The sequence below is a fragment of the Otolemur garnettii genome, unplaced genomic scaffold (assembly GCF_000181295.1).
Source record: "Otolemur garnettii isolate 467f Iridium unplaced genomic scaffold, OtoGar3 scaffold00006, whole genome shotgun sequence".
Taxonomy (NCBI): Eukaryota; Metazoa; Chordata; class Mammalia; order Primates; family Galagidae; genus Otolemur; species Otolemur garnettii.
The window spans coordinates 43392464-43401490 of NW_003852401.1; the positions used below are offsets into that span (position 1 = coordinate 43392464).

A 9027-nucleotide genomic window follows, 5' to 3' on the forward strand; every position below is an offset into this window, starting at 1 on the left:
GACTCGCTTGAGCCCAGGAGTTGGAGGTTGCTGTGAGCGTGATGCCATGGCACTCTACCCAGGGGGATAGCTTGAGACTCCGCCTCAAAAAAAAAAAAAAAAAAAAACCAAATAAGTTCAGAAATTCACACATTATTCAACAAAAGATGTTCAAAAGCTTATAAACAGACGAATTTGTTTTGCTAGGTGATATTTTAAATTTTCTTTATTCCTCGTAGTCTGTGCATTTTGATTTTTACAAAATAATGGTGATGGTAACTGACCATCAAAATAATGAAGTAAAAACTAACAGAACCACAAAAAAATACAAAATCTGAATAGACCAAGAACCATTAAGAAGATTGAATCAGTAATCAAAAACCTCCTGACAAAGCAATGCCTTGGACCTGAGGGTTTCCCTGGTAAATTCTACTAATACCAACCCTTTTCAAACTCTTCCAAAAAAGTTTGGAGGAAAAAACATTTCTTAATTCATTCTATAATGCGAGCATTGCCCTTATACCAAAGTCAAAGATGCTACAAGAATATGACAAATCATTATTTCTTATGGCCACTGATACAAAAATCTTCAACAAAATACTAGTAAATGGAATACAGTAGTATAAATGCAGATCCAAACCACAGTGAGATACCATCTTACATCCATTAAGATGGCTATTACTAGACATTTTTTTGTTTTTATTCAAAATATTACCAACATCCTCATAATCTTCATAATCTTAAATTATTTTCCCCATAAGTAAAGATGTAAGGCAAAGACAACAAGTGCTGGTTGCTTCTCTTTAGGAAGACTCATCCTCAACATGAATTAAGTGAAAAAGGAACAGAGATTAATAAATGAAGCCAAGTTATTTTTTTAAGCTTACGAGCTAGATGTTAGTTGAGGTTTTCCACTTGTGCATTTACCATTTAATACTCAAACTTCCAAAAAGTTAGATTTGAATATGTATATTGAAATGATTTTTGTTTTTTGATGGTGGCATTTCACATTACTAACACTATAATCCCCTTGTATCAGCAACTGGCTAAAACCATTAAGAAACCTCTCAGCTTTCTGTGAATAACCTTTACTGCACTCAATTTTTTGTTAGTTATTTTTTCTTTTAATTCTTTTAATTGGCAAACAATAATTGTAAGTATTCATGGGGTACACAATCATGTTGTGATACATATATATGATCAGATCAGGAGAATTAGCATATCCATCATCTCAAACATTTTAGCATTTCTTTGTGTTGGGAATATTTGAGATCCCCCTTCTAACTATTTGAAACTACATCTGATTTTTTTTTTGCAGTTTTTTCCCAGGGCTGGGTTTGAACCCGCCACCTCCGGCATATGGGGCTGACACCCTGCTCCTTTGAGCCACAAGCACCGCCCTGATTGTTAACTGTATTCATCCTACACCATCATAGAACACTAGAACTTATCCTCCCATCTAATTGTAATGTTTTTTTTCCAATAGGCCTTTACCAAGACCCAAAAGACTAAAACATAAACAAACTAGAGATGGTCACTACCATTTCCTTTCCTAAACAAAGTTTTCTGGGAACACTCTTTACAATTTAAATACAAAAGTTCCCAAAGTGTGGTCTACAGATCCCTAGGGATGTGACAGACACTCTTGCAGGAGACGCACAAGCTCGAAACTATTTTTTATAATAATACTAACATTAAAAATCTTAAATTAAAATTATGGGCACCTTGTAACAACACCAAACTGTAATATTACTCACTGTGTTTTTTACCAACAAGCACTAGCAGTTGTAAAAAAAGAAAAAGCCAAATTTCACTTAAGGTGTCCCTAAAACAGTAGAAATTATTTATTTTTTACATACCTTTTTAATATTTTGTGAGACAAAATGGGAATTAATACATTAAACATTTCTGCTACATACTGAATTACAATGGCAGGCGGCTGTCTCAAAGCAAAGGGCTTCTATAACTGAACTAGTTTTCTCTAATGAAATACTATTTTGAAAGAGTGATTGACAGACTATGGTTATTCAAATTTGTGTATTTGGGGCAGAGGTTTTCTCAGAAATGAACAAAATAAGCCGCCTGTCACTTCAGGGAAATAACTGGCAATCACATTTATTGCCAATGATAAAATTTGAGCATTCAAGCAAAAATGAGAATTCTGGAAAATTCACATCCATCATAACACATCATATCCTGAAGTTTCCCATAATTTACTTCTGATGAAATGGGTGCTGATATAACCAAACCTGATTTTCTTTGACACTGTAGGTTTAATGAAATATGTCAATATTTGGAAGATCTACATTTGATCTCACTGAACCAATTATTTGCAAATGACCAAAGAACAATGTTACAAATTCAAGCATGAATATAAAACCCACTCAGGGTTCAGATCAATGGATTTTAAGGTGATAGAGGGGGGGAAAAAATCCACTGATATGATTTCAGATTCCACACTGTAGCTAACCTTTAAAACATTAACACTTGTTGAGTTTTGATATAATGTCAAACAAGAGTATCCACAATTATCATAAAAGCTATTCAAACACCCTCCCCTTTTCAAGCTTTTAACTGTGTGAGTCTGGATTTCCTCCACATACACTTCAACCCAAACAACATATTGCAACAGACTGAATGCAGACACAGATACGATAATCCAGCTGTTTCTATAAAACCAAACATTAGAGACTTAAACATAAAACAATGCCACTCTTCTCACTAATTTTTGTTTTGAAAATATAGCTTTCATTAAAAATGTTTATAATTACCCTCTAGTAATCTGAAATTTAAAAAAAAATCACTATTGAAAGTAAAAAAAGGTTTATAATTGTCATTTTAAGTGAATTAACAAAAAAATTTCTATTTCTTTTCATCTATAACACAGTAAATATAGTTAGATATAATTCATAAAATCTTTTGGGGGTCCTTAATAATTTTTAAAAGTCTAACAGGGTGCAAAAACCAACAACTTGAAAACATCTGACTTAAAGAATAGAGTATTAATATCGAATCTCTGCAAACCAAGAACAATAAGTACATAAAGTCATGTATAGGGAAAAACCTGCCCAGGAAACTACACAAAAATTTTAAAAATGAACACAAAGTCGAATCAAAACTGACCTCACTCTAAGTATCAATACAGGAGAAAATAAGAAACAAAGAATGCTTAGAAACATCATACAATATCCTTATCAGATAAACACATATACCCATTAGTATTTTGACAGATAGCATTTTTTATAGCAGCACATGACTGTCAAAGAAACATCCAACCACAAATTCAAAAACAGGTGATTAAAATAGCAGCCACCATCAACAGGAGGGAGACAATCCAAGGTCCTGTCAGAAGGGAAAGACAGGAATACTTCAACAGCTCTCCAGTAGCATCCCAGAGCCCCAGCTCAGGATCCAGCAGCTGTTCTATTTAAAATTTACTTACATGTTTCCAAGGCAGGACAGTGAGACTAAGCTCTTATTCAGCCCAAAGGAGCAAATGGGTCACGGTGGAATTAATCTGCACTAATACTATTCCATCACCCAAAAGTCTTTTTTCAGCTTACTAGATTCCTTGAAAGACTCAGGAAAAGCAGTAGCAGTAATAATAACATTTCCTGAGTATTTACTACGTGTCAAGCACTGCAGGCTAAGCACTTTATCTTATATTAACTTAATATTCAAGATCATCTTAAGAGTATATACCATAATTATCTTCATTTTTTAGAGTTGAGAAAATCAAAGCACAAAGAAAACAAATAATTTGCCTTAAATAAATAAAAATAACTTCCTTAAGGAGAGTCAGGACCAACAATAATATCTAGGTTTAAAATTCTATGCTCACCTTAGATAATTCCTATTGTTTACATTGAGATCCACTGCCTAAGAGAAGCTCCCAACTTGCATAGGGCCCTCTGACAGGTTCATCCATTACCATTCTTACACTTTTCAACTTCCAAGTACTGGGGGACTTCAAGCAACAAGAGTAGATTCTGCAAGATGAATACTGTGGAGATTTTAAAATGATCCAAAATGTAGAATATAATATAAATTACAAAATCTCATAATTCTTGAACCTCTTTTCCCTCTGCTAATATAGGTAAAATCATTATTACATAGTAGTTTTTCTAAAAAAGATGCCCCAATTCAAGTAAACTGGAAAAGCTTTATAAAAACTGCTTTTACAGCCCACCAACTCACGAATGGATTAATAAATTGTGGTATATGTATACCATGGAATATTATGCAGCCTTAAAGAATGACAGAGACTTTATCTCTTTCATGTTTACACGGATGGAGCTGGAACATATTCTTCTTAGCAAAGTATCACAAGAATGGAAGAAAAAGTATCCAATGTACTCAGTCCTACAATGAAACTAATTTATAGCTTTCATATGAAAGCTATAACCCAATTATAGCCCAAGAATATGGGGAAAGGGAAAAGGGAGAGGAGGGGTGGGGGGACGATGGGTGGAGGGAGGGTAATAGGTGGGACCACACATACAATGCATCTTACAAGGGTACATGTGAAACTTACTAAATGTAGAATATAAATGTCTTAACACAATAACTAAGAAAATGCCATAAAGGCTAATGTTAACCAGGTTTTTTTGGTTTTTTTTTTTTTTTTTTTTTTGAGACAGAGCCTTCAAGCTATCCCCCTGGGTAGAATGCCGTGGCATCATAGCTCACAGCAACCTCCAACTCCTGGGCTCAAGCGAGTCTCCTGCCTCAGCCTCCCAAGTAGCTGGGACCACAGGCATCCGCCACAACGCCCGGCTATTTTTTGGTTGCAGCCATCATTGTTGTTTGGCAGGCCTGGGCTGGATTCGAACCCGCCACCTTAGGTGTATGTGGCTGGCACCTTAGCTACTTGAGCCACAGGCGCCGAGCCTATGTTAACCAGTTTGATGAAAATATTTCAAATTATACCCCATGACTGCATTAATGTACACAGCAATGATTTAATTTAAAAAAAGAAAGAAAGAAAACTGCTTAAAGTGTAAAGTGCATTAATACATTTAAATGTACAAGGGTATAAGGGTAGTTTTAAGCCTATCCTCTTCATTATAGAGTTCATAGTGAATCTTCAGTTGTAAATACAAAGTGACATATCTAGTTAAGGCAGAGTTTTCAGGTCATTTAAAAAAAAGATCAACCTAGAACCTCTGGCTCGGGGTCCATAGCTCAGCAGTTAAGGGCACTGGCCACATGCACCTGAGTGGCAGGATCGAAGCTGACCGGAGCCTGCTAAACAACAATGACAACTGCAACCAAAAATAGCCAGGCGTTGTGGTGGGAGCCTGTAATCCCAGCTACTTGGGAGTATAAGGCAAGAGAATCACTTAAGCCCAAGAGTCGGAGGTTGCTGTGAGCTGTGAAGCCAGAGCGCTCTACCGAGGGCGACACATTGAGACTCCGTCTCAAAAAAAAAAAAAAAATCAACCGAGAACTTCACTGAAGAATTTAACTCAAGAGAAGTGGAATGGGAAACTGACAAATCATATTAGAACTTTGCCTTCAGGATGAAAAATAAGGAGTGGATACAGGCACTGCTATCTCACAGTAATTCTAAATACGAAATACAGACCTTTCAAGGTTTTGTTTGGTTTTGACATTTGGCACATGTTTTAAAATACGTACCATTTAAAGTGCCTTAAATAAATCACTTCTTTTTAGGCCTACTGAACTGAAAACATTCCACAATTCAACTGCAAAAATAACTTTTTGGTTTTCTCAGACAAATCAAACAACTTGTAAGAATAATTCAGAGATTAACAAAGAAAGTGAATTGAATTTACATGAAAATTAAACGGAAATAAAAAGTGAAAATGATTAAGACTGTTAAAGTCCTTTTTAACTACAAGTTGTCATGCATTAAAATTAAACACCACTACAATTTTAACACTTTTAGAAAAAGAAGACCCACATAGAATATTGTCAAAGAAAAATTTCTGTTAAATGTTACCTTAGATACTAAAAATAGGCTTTAAAGTATCAACATTCACACCAATTAATTACACTATAGTGTATTAAACTCCAGGAGGGAAACCCAACCAATTCAAACTGTCCTGGTACTCACAAGAGGCTTACAGAGCACAAAAGAAGAAAAAAAAACCGCAAAGCCAAACGAGCCCTCACGTTTGGGTTATTAGAGTCTCTTGAACAGTTGCGACTGAGAAGCCGCAACTCAGGAAGGAAGGCAGCAGACAAGCTCTGCGCTGTCATCTAGGGTGATATGATTCAGGTTCAACTCAAATCCACGAGACAAGTTGTAAACATAACACACTTGAGACCAAACCATCCAGCGAGATGACCATCGCCGATTTCACACCCAATCCCACCCAGATGGGGCTCGGCTCAGAACCCTAGGATTCCTGAAGCGCAGAAGTGGGCAACTCAGAGGCCGACTCTCCCTGCGGTGGGTGCTGGGCGGGGGCGGGGGGCGCGGCGCACTCGCTCCCGGTCCCGCAGCCCCTCGGCTAGACTCCGCGCTCCGCCCGACAGAGCGGGCAGGGCGGAGGGGCCTGCCTCCGCCCAGACACCGCGCCCCGACACCGCGCCGGAGACCCTCCGCTTGGACTGGGTTGGGAGGCGACCGAGTGTTCAGGGGCGGGGGCCGGTCTTCCAGGCGGCAGGCAAAACCCCAAGCCGTCAGGGGTTTCCTTCGACCTCGAGCCCAGCCCTCCATCCCCTATGAAAGACACTAGTGAAGGTACGAGGCGGAGGGGCCCGGGGTCGCAACTCCCACCCACGAACGCCGCCGCCCGCCGCTCCAGCGGCCCGGGGAAAGCAGAGGGCGGCTAGCCCGGACGCGCAGATGGCGGCTGGGGCGCTCACCGGCTCAGAATGAGGCGCTGGCGGGACTGCGACAGCCGCAGCACTGGGCTCGGCACCCGGCTCACGGCAGATCCCTCGCCGCCAGCCGCCCGGTGTTTTCATACAAACCCCGGTGGCAGGCGAGGCAGAGGCAGCGGCGGAGGCGGCGGAACCTGCCTGCATCCTGGGCAACGTCAGCGCGGCGCCCCGCCCACCGCGCGCCTCGGCCAGCCCGCTCCCGAGCGCAGGGCGGGAGGGGGCGGGGCTTGCGCTGGGGCGAGGGGAGGGGGCGCGGAGGGGCAGAGCAGAGCGCGCGCCGGGGCAGCCGAGGACGCGGACGCGCACGGGCGTCGGGATTAGGGAGGGCGTTGTGCGCTTTGCCAACCCTCTGTCCCCAACACCCCAAAGCTTTGCGCGGCCACCGCCCCACTGCGCGGGCGGCTCCCGGTGTTCTTCCTACCAGCTTTCCAACAAGGGTCCCCGCCTTTTCCCAGCACCAAACCGGCGCCCACCCCCACCACCGTCAGTCCTTCACCCTCTTGGAAGGCTTTTTAGCTACTCCTGGACTGCTCCTTTCTTAACCCTGCTCACGTGATGCCGGGTCACATCAAACCCTGGGGACCGCAGTAAAGCTTAACCTTTCCTGACCTCAAGGAGAGCCCGTGGTAGAAGCAGGTACCACAGCTGGGCTCCCAGAAAACGACATCGCACTTTATGGCCAAACCTTAATAAATTAGATGCCTAGTACTGCATAAACAAAATAGCACGGTGATTTATTTTCTGGTTTTTTTTAAAGATGCCTACATATAGTCAAAACGGTAATGCAAATTGGCCACTGAAGGCAAAGATGGAATGTTTTATCTGAGCCAAAGTAATGTGTCATAGAAATTACTGATACGCCCTTGTGTTTTGACTGTACTTAAATGCACCGTAATATATTGTTAATAAATACTGACACTGTTTACTTTTCCTAAGGCGCATATATCATGTCTGCAGCTATTTATGGTAGGTGGTAAGGAATGTAAAACTATTACAGCTAGATAAGGGAATAAATTTAGAGATACAAGGTTTTTGTTTTGTTTTCTTATCATCTTGTTAAACAAAATTAACACCAGGGGAGTGGTGGCTCATAGCTATAATCCTCCCACTTTGGAAGGCTGAGACGCAAAGATTGTTTGACACCAACCAGAGCTGAGAGCAGAGCCCCATCTCTACAAAAAACAGAAAAATTAGCTGGGCGTGAGGGCGGTGCCCTCGGTCCCACCTAGCTACTCAAGAATCAGAGGCAGGAGAATCGCTTGAGCCCAAGAATTTTTTTTTTTTAATTGAATGGTAACTATGTACATTAATGCACTTCTGGGGTACAGTGTGGGGTTTTCACATGCAATCTGAAATACTTCCATCAAACTGGTCAACACAGAGAGCCCAAGAATTTGAGGTTGCAGTGAGCTATGATGATGATGCTGCACTTTAGTCCGGGTAACATAGAACATATCTCAAAAAAAAAAGAAAAGAAAAATTAAACAGGTGTGAAGATGATTCATAAAGTAATCCAAGGTGCCCCACGGTGCTTCTGGAAGTTAGCCCTTAGCACCCGTCTTCACTCAGATGAAGAGACTGTCATTTATAAATATCATACTTTCCCCCGTTGTGAGCACCAAAAAGTAGGTTACAGTAGTTAAAATAATTTTAAAAATCATTTAATAAAATGTTTCAGAATTTCAAAAAATAAAATAATTGTAAAACAACTACCACCCAATCTGACAGGCATAATCTGAAAACACCTAATTATCAAAGAATACTTAACGTTTTGCAAAAAATGTTAAATATGTACTAATATACATGAAACTTGCAATATAAAAAGAAACTTACAATATAAAAGGACATATATAAATGTGAATGTGCCCAGTGTGTGTGCCTGCATGTGAGTGTGTTTGTAGAATTTGAATTCTAGTATAGCAAAGCACTATGTGCAAGTAGATTTGCCCACACAACTGGGTAAATAGCAGTATTATGTCACTTTGCAAGTGAGTAAACTTACACAGTTTGCTAGTGAGTAAAAACCTGTCTTGCTGTGATAAGAACTTGTAGTGTACTCCCATTCCCATTGAGAATGTGACATCACAGCTAATCAGAGTCCGACATGTGAGTTACAGGTGCAACTACCGGGCTTCAAAATGTATATAAACTGGGCGGCATCGTGGCTCAGTGAGTAGGGCCCTCACCCCATAT

General features: G+C 40.4%; 1 protein-coding gene across 1 annotated transcript in view; it reads right to left on the reverse strand.

Moving 5' to 3' along the window:
* The window catches only part of AGTPBP1 (ATP/GTP binding protein 1), a 185611-nt gene extending 178600 nt beyond the window's left edge, over window positions 1–7011 (reverse strand). Inside the window, exon 1 of the mRNA XM_012812988.2 lies at window positions 6817–7011. The gene's annotated coding sequence lies outside the window, so the exon portion shown is untranslated. The remainder of the gene's footprint in view (window positions 1–6816) is intronic.
* Between the last annotated feature and the right edge of the window lie 2016 nt (window positions 7012–9027).